Consider the following 14,659-nt stretch of genomic DNA (forward strand, 5'->3'; position numbering starts at 1 on the left):
AAAAGCCGAGCCTAAATTTTCCTCGATTTTCAAAAAAAAATGAGGATTGAACTTCGTGATACACCGTTCAACCTTGATGCTTAGACTATTAGTGATATGTCATTAAAAAAAGAAACACAATAAGCACAAGCCGAGCCCTAACCCATTATCATAAGATCACAAGGAGGGGCACAGTTCCATGCTTGCAGGCAGCAAAGGCTTTCTGCCTACAAGAAGCAGAGGCACAAACTCAAGGGTGCCAGAGACGGGGGCCTCACCCTTGCCTGGCATAAAGCAGCAGAGGCTCCCAGCCTACCAGGACAGAGAAGGCAGGGGCTCCCTACCTGCTACAACAGGAGAGGGGGTGACACCACCGGTCAATACATGAATCAGGACAGGGTGGTGCAACCCCTTGCTTGAAACCAGACAGAGAGGCGACAACAAGATTAAGGCAGAGGGCGAAGCCCCCTATCAGAAAACAAACGAGATGCAGGGGGATTCGCCCCCTGCTCAGAAAACCAGAGGCGACAGGGGAGGCAGAGCCCCCCACCGAAAATTAAGAGGCAGGGGCAGAGCCTCCCATCGGAAAGAGCATGCAGAGGAAGGCTTTCTGTTGAAGACACCAGCAGAGGCAGAGGGGTGGCCTCCTGCAAGGAAACAAGAAGAAGGCAGGGGAGGCTTCACCCCCTACCAGAAAACCAAAGGAGGCAGAGGCTTCGCCCCCTGCCGAGAAAAATAAAAGCAAGGGGAGCCTCCCCTCCAGCTGGCAAACCACAAGAAGCAGGGGTGTGACCCCCTGCCGAGAAGCAACAGGAGGCAAGGGCGAAACCCCCTACTGGAAAACAATCATGAGACAGGGGGCTTTGACCCCTGTCGAGGAACAACAGAGGGTAGGGGGGGCTTCACCCTCTGCCAGGAATATAAAAAGAGGCAAGGGGGCGGAGCCCCTGCCTAAAAACAGACTAAGGCAGGGGGTGGAGCCCCCTACCGAGAAACACAAGGCGGAGGTGAAGCCCCCAGCTGGGAATAGGATGGGGGCAGGTAGCGGAGCCCCTTGCCGAAAAAACCACAGAAGGCAGGGGACAAAATCCCTTGCCGAAATACAACAGAAGGTAGGGGGCTTTGTTCCCTGCCTGAAAAATCTGAAAGAGGCAGGGGCTCCTCCCCTACCGAAAAACCCACTAGAGGCAGGGGATAGAGACCCCTGTTGAAAAGTCGAGCCAACACAAAGAGCTATGCCCCCTGTCGGTGATAGGATAGGAAAAAAAAAGAGAAGGGGAGAAGGGACAATACCTGAGAAGACTGACGGATGTCGGTCATCGGCTGGCGAAGGTCGCGGACGAATAGAAGAAGAGGATGAAGGAGCGGAAAGCAGTGGTGGTGGTTTTATCACCAACGACGGCAGGTCTGGAAAGGCGATGAGAGGGAGAGTGCTCAGGATCGTCTGCCAGACACAAGGAGGAAGAGGGTGTTGGGGACAGGGGGTCGCCGGCGCTCGGAGGTCGTTGGTGGCCGGACACTGGGGAGATAAAGAGAAGAGGAACGGGGATGGCGATGTTGTCGTCGGCGTCTTCCTGTCGCCGATCACGAGTGGTCGTCGAAGTGGATGATGGCGGACACAGAGAGAGGGGAGCGAAGGTCGCCGGCAGCTGCTCGGAGAAAGGGGAGGAGACTAGAGGCAGTGGCAATCGGGCGGAAGAAGAGGCGGCGAAGGTGGAGGGTCGCCAACGGCTCCGGTCGTCGGTGGCCGCAGTGGATGGGGATGTGAGACGAAGACGGGAGGCAGTGGGGAGAGAGAGAGAGAAGGGGCGAGGGTTTTTCCCCTCGCCTCACCACCTACGTCTTTTAAAGACGTAGGCTCTCGAACATTCAAGAGCTCGTGTTCGGGTCTGGGTCAGACTCTGATCCGGGCCTGACACGGTGGACCAACCTCGACACGTGTTTGACACGGATTTTTTTTTTACAGGCTTTACAAAGAATGTGTCTGCTGCACCCTTTTTATCATGTTAGTTTTGTTCGACTCCTTTCCTCTGTAAAGGTTAGAATGGAGACGGAAAAACATTTCAAAACAAGAAAAAAAAGGTTAAGTAAGGTGTCCCGACTCTCTCACTTGCATGCATGGGTTGAGGCCGATTGGGATGAGGGGGAATTAGGGTGTCACTGGCACCTATGTTGATACCGGCGATGAGGCAGCAACGACTTATTTGTTTCTCTCTCTCTCTCTCTCTCTATTTCTTCTTCTTGGTTCTTCTCTTTCCTCCTGTCTTCTCTTTCTTTCATTGTGGCTTCCTTCTTCTTAGTTCTTTATTCTTCATATTCGTCTTCTGACTTTTATATTTTTTAGTTTTTCTTCATTGTTCTTTTTTTTAGAGTATTTTAAGGTTTTTTTATTAATTAGAGTTTTTTATTTTCATTGATTAGAGTTGTTTTTGGGTTTTTTCATTTTTAAGGTTTTTTGGTCTATTTATGATTTATTTTTTTTGTATTTTAAGGTTTTATGATTTAATAATGTTTGATAATTTCATTTTTATAGTTAATTTGAGTTTAGGGTTTAATATTTTTATGATAAACTTTCATAATTTTGATTAAAATATTTATATCAAAAAAATATTAATTCTTATTTTTTCTCAAATTACTCAAACTTTAAATATTTTTTAGTTTTTTATTCATAAAATCCATAATAAACATGTTAAAACACGGTCGATCAAGTCGTACGAACCAAAACAAAGTTATCTATATGCATCCATGTTGTGGATAAAACAAAGGTTTGACATAAGGAATACAGTTTTAGTGAAGAAGCCACCAAACGTTAAATGGAGTACAGTAATTACATAACAAACAAAGCACCTGTGTTTTGTCTATTTTTGTTTTTCTGCTTCGTCCAATCTTGAACAAACCATCAAACCTTCGAGGGACTATGAAGACGTCAAATAACCGTCGGCAAAACGCATGCATTTTGCATTTGGGTGGGTGTACAGATGCACGTGGGGCCATGCTTGGTGCGTCTCACGGATGGGCGCTGATGCTATTCAAGGCAAGACTCGTATATTGACAATATGTCAATGTCTTCGTTCCACACGGCATGAGACGAGTTCAGTCCAATAACTTTGTAGATTGTTGGGTTAGAGATGAGATTAACCAACTCAACATAAGTAAGTCACGGCTCAACCACTCCAAATAATCGAGGTTGAACTCACTCCAATTCTCTTTATATTTTTGAGAAAGAACCTTAGTTCCATCAATGAATCCCATTAAGACACGAGGAATATGAATTGGCATAAATTGAGACTCACACAACCTCTAGTTCTCGCCATTAAGCTTCACTGACAAAAAGTGATGCAAGTTGTTAGGTGAAGATTAGAGTGCCATACTTATTGATCTGGAAGAAGTATCAGATGAAGAGTTTGAAGTAGGGATGGCAGTGGGGCGGGGCGGGGGACAAGGTCTCCACCCCCGCCCCACCTCCCTGGCGGGGATGGATTTTATCCTCCACCCCCGCCTTCATCCCCGTTTCATGTCCTCCATCCCCGGTTCAAACGGGGATGAGGCGGGGCGGGGTGGGCGGGGATATTGCGGGGAAAAGTGGTCGGGGCGGGGATGAGGCGGGGAGGGGAAAAGTGCACGTCCATCCCCGCCTCCACCCCCGGACGGGGATGGATTTTAACCTTCGTCCCCGCCTCCATCCCCGTTTCATACCCTTCATCCCCAGTCCAAACGGGGCGAGGCAGGGCGGGGCCCCGCTTTCCCCCGGTCCACTGCCATCCCTAGTTTGAAGACAACACGATAGCCGGCAATGCGAGTAAGCTCTGTTACCATATAAGAAATATATGCACGATGGGAAGAAGTATAAGCAAACACGCATGCACACAATTTACGTTGGTTCAACTTTTTATGACACAATTTACGTTGGTTCAACTTTTTATGAACCCCCTCTAAAAATTAAGAGAGATAAAAAGGGTGTAGCTCTTAATTCTATTGATAATGTTGGTCAAGTGATTACAATAATGAGGGTAAGGAGACTTACCTTTGACCTGTAGTTTCCAGATTTTCCTTCTCTTGACTAATCCTTCCAAGATTGCTACCCTGCTCATCAAGGCACGAGCTAAGAGGATGAAATTCATGCTGCAGGTGGGTCCCACATTGTGCTCCAACAAAAACACGAAAAAAAACTACAAGGAAATAAGGGGAACGCAAGTGAAAAGTGAAAGGAAAACTAGTGAAAAATGAAAAGGATGCGAGAGGAAAGCAAATCTCTCCCTAGAGAAGCACACTTTCTCCTTGGGGGGAGGCGCTTCAGATAACTATGGAATTAATTACCATAAAAGTATCTATTATGTTTTTAGCTCGATATAATGAAGAAGAATGTGACAATGTTTATATGATATTGAAAAACACGATATTTTCAAAAGAATCACTATTAACAAAATTTAACATTCTTTGAGGATTCATTTGATTGCCTTGAATATAAATCCATGCATGGAACTACCTTCTGTGACATGCAGCTGCACCTTGAGGAGCCTTTTGTAGTGAGCAGATCATGTTATAAAACGTATTACGTAAAACATAAACATGACACGTGTGCTCTCACAAGCTACTTTGGATTCTGGACAAGACAGATGTCAGGTCATGTATTTGTTTTCTGCAAAAGTTTTTTATAAAACCGGGAAATGATATGAGCTGATCATGGTTAATTTTGGGTTGTGCTTGGCTCGTAAAGAATTCATTTGAACTCATAAAACAGACTGAGCAAACCAAACACAAGCAATAGGCCATATTAGGCTCATTAGGAGCAGTTAGTGCACGTCACCTTGTGTTGGGGCGTTGCAAGTTCGAATCCCCCCGATGGTATCGTTGTATGTCTGGTAGGGGTCTGCCTAAACCCTGCTTGATTATCAAGAAAAAAGTAATAATAAATATACTTTGGATAAATTTTATATCATGTAATACTATATAGAATAAATAATTTTCTTATTTGAGGGTTACTTAGCTACTGTAGAGAAAGTAGATACGGTGGAGGGAGGCATGGGCAATTATAGTAATAAACAGTGAACCTAGGGTATTAGAATTATTTTCTTATTTGAGGGTTGTTTAGTTAGAGAGAGTTGGATTTGATGGTTAATTTAGATTAGTTTATTGGTCCGAGAGAAGTGTCAAAGAATTTTGTTAATGTCAAGAAAAAAAAAGGACGTAAATGGTCTTTCTCTCTCTCAAGCTGGAAAATGGGTAGAAAAGGCTATTTCAAGGTTTTGAGCACCTCATTGGGGGTTGGCATAGTGGGGGTGGGGCCTTGGCTGCTAGACGGGCAGTCAAGATTTGACTTTCATGGGTGTCTCCCCTCTGTGCAAGCCAATGAGTAGCATAGGCTCCGAGGGCAGGGGTCTTGGACTCAGAGTTTTACGCTGCCGACACGACTGTAGGTATGGTGGGTGTTTAGTATTGGAGTGGTCTAGAGGTTAAGCATTATTGCAATCAATAGACCCTTTTTTTTACAGTAAATGCATTAATTCTGTTGACAGCCCTACGTCAAACTTTGATCAGATAGAGATACATTAGTAATTCATTTCATGATTCACAAGTATATATGGGTAACTTTAAAACTTGTGTTAGTGTTAACCCAAGAACAATCCAATGTTAATTAATGATTGGGGAAATTTGATTAATTAGAGTAAAAACTTTGGTGTGAATTTGCAAACTCTCAAACTTTTGATGTGAGCATTAATTAGCTAGAACCACAAGTTTAGGGCATTTAAAAATTTTCTTTTAGATTGCTAATAATATATAAAAAAGAGAAGATAAAAAACTCAATTGACTCGTCTAATAGATATGTAACTCTGGCTTGAGTCAATGGTCAGATACTGGGTGATGTAGAGTAGATGGATTTCTAGGTCAAAAGCAAGGTTTAGAAAGGCGTGCCTGAAATATATGAGAGCAACATAATGAGGCATGAGCTTCGATATTTTTGAAGTTGTAAAGTTAACAAATTAATTAATATATAAAAAACATACAATTATGAAAAACATACTTATTATAAATCAATAAATTAAGAAGGATAAATTAGTAATTCATTTCATAATTTATAAGCATAAAATAGTAACTTTAAAATATGAGTTAGTGCTAACCCAAGAACAACTCAATGCTAATTCATGGTTGAAGAAATTTGATTAACCCAAGTAAAAACTTTGAAGTGAATTCACAAACTCTTAAACTTTTGGCGTGCACATGAATTAGAACAAAAGTTTGGGGGTCATTTGAAAATTTTCCTTTAGTGATGGCCAATAATATATAAAAAAGAAAAAGAAAAAAAGTCAATTGACTCGTCTAAGAGATAATGCAACTCTACCTTGAATCAACGGTCGGGTGGGTGATGTATTTCTAGGTCAAAATCATGGTTTTGAAAGGCGTGCTTGAAATGTGTGAAAGAAAGTTAAGAAAAAGATAAAAAAAAAAGCTTAGAATTATAAAAAGCATGCCTATTAAATATCAGTAAATGATAACCATTGAAAAATTAAGAAGGGTATGATACAATTTGAATAGCGTAAAGGAGGTTTTGCTTTTGATTGGCTATAATAGAAAAGCTTGGGTCTCCTTTTTCTTTAAGAATGTTGATTTCAATACTAAGATTGGAAAAATTGTTCAACCTTCGTAACATTCAGTCTTGAGTAAACAAGAAAAATTAAAGCAATAGTGAAGGCTATATATAAAGAGAGAAAATGGAGTAGCTACGACAGCCTACCACGAGCCAAGGAGGGGTTTGTGAGTTGCTTTTACTAAATCTTACTACGCTGATGCATTAGGCATGATCGATTGGCTACACTTGGATTGTGTTTTTTTTATAAAAAAAAAAAAATAAGCATCCTGTGTGTCAAAATTGAGTGATGCAAGAGTCCATTCCTATAAAATCAAACACATAGAACACATTTGTATAGTCAGATTTGAGACAAACATGAAAAAGAACCCTTCAAAAGCACTATAGGCAGTGGTAGGCACAAATCAGTGTAGGCAGCTATTCTCTTTCTTGATATATATATATATATATATATATATATATATATATATATATATATATATATATATATATATATATATAGAGAGAGAGAGAGAGAGAGAGAGAGAGAGAGAGAGAGAGAGCACAACTGCCTGTTCCCTTCGTTGCATAGAGTACCCAATGCTCGCACGTCGTCCATCGCATGCACGTCAAAGTCTTGAAATTGACTTTTAGGTAGTAGTTAGCACTCACCGCTAAATTGTGTTTTAAGGCCCTGCAAAGTAAGTTGTCATAGGCAGCTATTCCTATTAGATGAGTTTTTAGCTCAACAAAAAATAAATAAATAGTTTATTTTACACTAAAAGCTTGATTTACTAAAAAATAAAAATTTCTGATAAATCGATTCAATTCAAAACATGATTTTTAATGAATAAGTAATGATAAATATATCTACAGGTTTAGATTAAGCAAAAACAAATGCATGCTAGTAAGTATTTTAAAAGAATTTTATATCGTATAAGAAATAAATGGTCTGGAAGCTTCACATTTTATAATGGTTACTCCATGCCTCTCACGGAAAAGATTATTTTCTTTCAAATAGTTGCATGGGTGTCACTTCAAGAGGCCTAACCGGTAAGACTTATCTGGCTAAGAGGCATTACAGGCATACACCTCTTGGAGCATCTTTTAACATTTCTTTGGAAACTAGTAGTTGGGGATGGGAGTTAATGCAATTGGTTAAAATTTGATCCAACTACCTTGTGGTGGATGTTTGGATACTGGCAGCTGTGATGGGTGTTTTTGTATTTGAGATGAGTAGTGAGGTCATTTCTCCTTTGTATTTACATTAAGAAATTGATAGCAAGAGATGATAGCTGTCACTTTTTCAAATGCATAATCTCCATCAGACTATAGTTTTCAAATGAGGCCTTTAAGATTAAACCAGTGCTCAAGAGTGAGTTACCGAGGAAGGATCACACGGTTGTATAGGCAGACAATAAATAGTTAGTTTTTAATTCGGTGGACAAAATTCTTTCAAGAAAGTAGAGATATAATATCGCATATTTTTTATTTTTAAATTCAAAAAATATTATTTTTAAAATTAAATATTTAATTCAAATAATAAAATCATAAAAAAAAAGTTAAAATATAGGTGATGTCATATGGGTCTAGGCGTGGCCTAGAGCCCACTGACAAAACCTATTTGTGCCAATTGTAATTTGAATTTTTTATTTATTTTTAACCTTTAAATTTAAGCAAAAATCAAGCAAAACATAGGTTAAATTCAGGCAAAATTCGAACGTAAAAATCATGTATATACACCATTAGATGCACCTCATAATTTTGAGCATGTTGGTGACATGTTTTTCTGAAATCGGGTTACGGTTAGCCTAAAAATCATACTTTTTAAAAATGACTCGTTTTTATTTTTGCCTTTTTTTGGATTGGATCGAACTGAATCAACTCTATTTGTCTCAAGTTAATATGGATTTGGACCCAATCCATGATCTATATTGACTAGAATCTGGTTTAGGTAAGATCCATACAGATTTAGATATGGATTTGAATCTTGTATCTGGATCCAAAATTCATCAATGGCTAATTTAAAACTTTAAAATCAATTTAAAATTTAAACTAGATAAGGTAGAGTTCTACCTGGGGAAAAACTCTATTGCATGGAGTCTTTCAGAGGGCGACAACACCCTTTGGAATATTCTTAAAATATTATATTTAATATTTAAACAATGAATAAAATAATTAAATAAATTTTAATTAGTTAAAATTATCTAAAAGAGGTATAGTCCGACATGGAGTAGAACTCTATTCTCCTAGGCCTTATCTTGAGGGGGCGTCACCCTCTACATTAATCAAATTTAAAAATAAAAATAAAAAAATAAAGTATTATAAAAGAGGTTAGTCTCCCCCTCTCTCTAGAAAATTGTGTTTTAGAGAGAGAGTGAGATAGAGAAAAAACAAAAGAATCCCAAACTCGTGTGGGGAGAGAGAGAGAAAAATAAAAGAGGAAAGAAAAGAAGGAGAAGAAGAAGAAAATTTTGTTTTCTTTATACATCCATTGATTTTCTGGTCTTTTTCTACGCTAAGATCAAGGTACGGGTTTCCCTCTAAGTTCTTACGGGAAGAAATACTTATAAATTAATTTATGTATAAGTATTAGATGGGAAAAAGGAAAATTTGGTTCAAAAGGGATATGTATGTTCTTAAAGTGATGATTTTATATTATGCCATGAGGTTGTCGATTTTATATAGGCAATGGCATATATATTTTTCACATAAATGTCGATTTTCCTATTCTTTGTTTGAAAATACATGTTGTCGACCTTCTTGATTAGAAATTTAACATGCATATACTACATGTCAACGATTTTTTCCTGCTTAAGCATATGAATGCATATATTCATTTTTTGTCGATTTTGAATATGCATTGAGTTAGATATGCATGTTGTTGATTTTCCTTTTATAGCCATACATAATGAATATATATATATATATATATATATATATATATATATATATATATATTAGCCATGTCGACTTTGCTATGTTATAAAAATTTTATCATGTTCTCGAGATATTTATTGAATTAGATTTGTTTTATGTGCAATTTGATCAGACTTGCTGATTTTTTCGTGTAAGCAAAACTAATCAAACTTGTTGATTTTCTATATGTTAGCAATTTGACCAGACTTGCCTATTTTCTGTTGTGTAAATCTAATCAAACTTGTTGATTTTCTACTATTGTGCAAATCTGATCAGATCTGCCTCATTTTATATTGTGTAAATTGATTAGATCTACCCAGAGTTTTGGCATGTAAATATGATCAGATCTGTTCATATGTTTTGTCATGCAAATCTAATCAGACTTGCCAACTCTTATTGGGTGCAAATCTGATTAGACTTGCCCAGTTGTTTGTGTGTTGAATTTTGTTTAACATATTTTGATAATATCATATGATTTAGTTTTGTTTTGCTTCTCTCACTCTCTCTCTCTCTCTCTCTCTCTCTCTCTCTCTCTCTCTATATATATATATATATATATATATATATATATATATATACACACACGCATGTTCAAATTTGGCAGGTATGCATTTGATCAGACTTGTTGAGTTTTCAGTAGTCAGCAAATCTTATCAAATTTGTTAATTTCTGTGTGTGTGCAATCTTATCAGACTTGTCAATTTTTATTTATAAGCAAATCTGATCAGACTTGCCAATTGTTTTGATATGCAAATATGATAAGATTTGCCGAGTGTTATAATATGTAAATCTAATTTGGTTTGCTGACTTTTATTAGTAAGAAAATCGGATTAGACTTGCCAAGTTTCACTTATATGCAATTTGATCAGACTTGCCGACTTTCATAGTAGGTCAATCTGATCACGTTTTACTAAGTTTCATTGTATATGTAAATCTGACCAGATTTAAGGAGATTTGTGAGTATGTAAATATGAACAAGTTTGCCATGTGCGGGTTCACATTCATTTTGGCTACAGGCTTAAGTATTTGATTACATGTTTGATTAGTTATGCATGCTCATGTAGTTGAATGTCATGTTGCAATTGTTTATATCATATGTATGAATCTGAAGTTTATCTCATGGTTGTATAAATATGATCATACGCTTGTTTGGATTTTTTACATAAAAATTAAACATATTAATGTGTTTTGTGAGCATCTATTAGCATGTGTATGTATTCGGTTTCATGTGCATTCATTTGTGTGTTTGAATGTGCATTGTGGACATGTTTTGAAATATTGAGTGTGTTGTATGTTCTCTGAAATTTTACAAAGATGCATAAATTACTTTTGAGATGTATGGGTGGTCAGATGTAAACCATTATGGGCCGTGTAGGCCAAGAGCATGTGTTGCTCTACTTATTGTTGATTTTATTTATGCATCACAAAATTTATTTATGAAAATTTAATGGTTTTCCAAAATTAATTGCATTGTTAAATTGTTTGGTTCAAGGCTAGAATTTGGTTTAGCATGTTGATTTGCAAAATGACTCTTATATAAAAAACTTAAAATTGTTTAAAAAGGTAAAAGAGACCAAACAGTATAATTAATATCTTCCTTAATGTTCCCTCTACAATGTAAGAATCTTAGATGGTGGTCTTGGGAGGAACTCTGTAAAGCTTGCAGACTTTTCATACAATAATAGTTACCATGCCAATATTGGCATGGCCCTATACAAAGCTCTTTATTGTAGACCATGCAGATCCCTAGTGTGCTGGGATGAGGTTGTAGTGAGAGCAGTGGAGTCCCTAGAGGCTATCCAACACTACTCGGATCAAGTGTGGTTGATTTGATAGCATTTGGTTACGATGCATAGCAGGAAGAAAAGTTATGCCAATGAGCATCATAGGGAGATTAGTTTTACCGGGGCAATCACGTGTTTGTTTGGATCTCGCCTACGAAGAGTATGTGGAAAGAAGGAAAGTTGAACCCTCGGTTTATTGGACCTTTCAAGATTCTCGAGCGTGTTGGCGATTCAGCTTATCGTGTGGTGCTTCTACCTCAGTTTTCTCAATATTATAACATGTTTCACGTCTCGATGTTGAGAAAGTATATACTTGACCATTCACACGTGATCCACAATAAGGAGAGATGAGGTACAACTTGACTTGATGATGGAGGAGAGATTGGTGAAGATTGTAAATCACTAGCAGATGATACTTCATAGTAGGACAATCCCATTCATGAGGGCATGTGGGCAGCATCACAGACTGGAAGAGTGCATTTGGGAGCTCGAGGTCGATATGCGTAACAACTACCCACATTTATTCCGAACATTTTTTATTTTATAGACAAAATTCTTCTAAGGGCGTAGGGATGTAATATCGTGTATTTTTTCATGATTTTTAAATTCAAAAAATATAATTTTTTAAATTACATATTTAATGAAAAGGATAAAATTATGAGAAAATAGTTAAAATATAGGTGACATCAGTTAGGTTTGGGCGTGGCCTAGAGCCCATTGAGAAGGCCTATTTGAGCCAATTGTATTTCGAGATTTTTTTTTGTTTTTAACCTTTAAATTTGAGCAAAATATAAGCAAAATTTAGGTTAAATTTAGGCAAAATTCAGAGGAAAAATTAGGTATATACACCGTTAGATGCACCTCATAATTTTGAGTATATTGGTGACATGTTTTTCTGAAATCAGGTTATGGTTGACCTAAAAATTGCATTTTTTAAAAATAACTTGTATCTATTTTTGCCTTTTTTATATTGGATCAGACTGGATTTGCTTCATTTGATCCAAGTTAATATGGATCTGGACCCACTCCAGAATTCATATTGACTACGATCTGGTCCAGGTAAGATCCATATGGATTTAGATCTTAGATCTAGATCTAGATCCAAAATTCATCCATGGCTAATTTAAAACTTTAAAATGAGGTAGAGTTCTACCTGGGTTAGAACTCTACTCCATGGAGTCTTCCAGAGTGAGGCGATACCCCCTAAAATATTCTTAAAATATTATATTTAATAATAAAATAATTAAATAAATTTTAATTAGTTACAATTTTCTAAAAGAGGTAGAGTCCTACATGGAGTAGAACTCTACTCTCTTAGGCCTTATCTAGAGGGAAAATCACCCTCCAGACTAATCCAATTTGGAAAAAAATAAAAATAAAGTAAAATAAGAAAATAAAGTATTATAAAAGAGGTTAGTCTCCCTCTCGCTCTAAAAAATCATGTTTTAGAGATAGAGCGAGATAAAGAAAAGAGGAAAGAATCTCCGACTCGTATGAGGAGAGAGAGAAAAAAAGAATGAGAAGAATAAGAAGAAAAATATGTGTTCTTCATACATTCATCGTTTTTTTGGTCTTTTTCTATCCTATGATCAAGGTACAGCTTTCTGTCAAAGTTATTATGGGAAGAAATATGTATAAATTAATTTATATATAAGTATTAATGAAAAAAAAAAGACTTGGTTCAAAAGGGATATATATGTTCTTAAAGTGATGATTTTATATTGTTCTTTGAGGTTGTCGATTTTATATAGGCAATGGCATATGTATTTTTTACATAGATGTCGATTTTCCTATTCCTTGCTTGAAAATACATGTTGTTGAACTTCTTAATTTGAAATTTAACATGCATATACTACATGTCAATGATTTTTCCCTTCTTAAGCATATGAATGCATATATTCAAATTTTGTTGATTTTGAATATGTATGTAGTTAGATATGCATTTTGTCGATTTTCTTTTTATAGCCATACATGATATATATATATATATATATATATATATATATATATATATATATATATATATATATATATACTTATTTATTTATTTATTTACTTATTTATTTATTTATATTTATATTTATATTTATATTTATATTTATATTTATATTTATATTTATATTTATATTTTTGCCTTGTCAACCTTACTATGTGATGGCATTTTTAGCATGTTCTTGAGATATTTATTGAATCAGATTTGTTTTGTGTGCAATCTGATCAGACTTGTTGATTTCTTCGTGTAAGCAAATCTGATTAGACTTGCCGATTTTCTGTATGTTAGCAATCTAATCAGACTTGTTGATTTTGTGTGTGTGCAAATCTGACCAGACTTGCATATTTTATATTGTGTGCAAATCTGATCAGACTTGTAGATTTTCTGTTGTTGTGCATATCTGCCTCATTTTATATTGCGTAAATCTAATCAGATCTGCCCAAGGTTTTGGCATGCAAATCTGATCATATCTGCCCAAATATTTTATCATGCAAATCTTATCAGACTTGCCGACTCTTATTGGGCACAAATCTTATCATACTTGCCCAGTTGTTTGTGTGCAAAATTTTGTTTAGCATGTTCTAGTAATAACATATGATTTAGTTTTGTTTTGTTCATGCCTATTGTATATATATAAATATATACGAGTGTGCAAATTTGATCAAACTTACTGAGTTTTCAGTAGTTGGCAAATCTGATCAGATTTGTTATTTTTTGTGTATACAATTTGATCAGACTTGCTGATTTGTGCTTATAAGCAAATTTGATGAGACTTGCCGATTTGTTTGATATGCAAATCTAATCATATATGTTCAGTGCTATGATATGCAAATCTGATATGGATTGCCAACTTTTATTAGTAAGCAAATTTGATTAGACTTGCCAAGTTTCACTTATATGCAATCTGATTAGACTTGCTGACTTTCATAGTAAGTCAATCTAATCAGGTTTTGTCGAGTTTCATAGTATATGTAAATCTTACCAGATTTGTCGAGATTCATGAGTATGTAAATATGAACAGGTTTGTTATGTAAAAGTTCACATTTATTTTGGCTGCAGGCTTATGTATTTGATTACATGTTTGATTAGTTATGCATGCTCATGCAGTCGAATGTCATGTTGCAATTATGTATATCATACGCATGAATCTGAGATTTTTTTGATGTTTGCATAAATATGATCATATGCATGTTTGGATATTTTGCATAAAAATTAATCATGTTAACGTAATCTGCAGGCATCGATTGGCATGCGTGTGCATTTGGTTTCATTTGCATTCATTTGTGTGTTTGAATGTGCATTGTGGATATATTTTGAAACAATGAGTGTATTGTATGTTCACTGAAATTTTGCAAAGATGCATAAATCACTTTTGAGATGTGTTGATGGTCAGATGTGAACCATTGAGTGCCGTGTAGG

Source organism: Nuphar pumila, chromosome 6 (assembly GCF_984573655.1).
Source record: "Nuphar pumila chromosome 6, dmNupPumi1.hap1.1, whole genome shotgun sequence".
Lineage (NCBI taxonomy): Eukaryota > Viridiplantae > Streptophyta > Magnoliopsida > Nymphaeales > Nymphaeaceae > Nuphar > Nuphar pumila.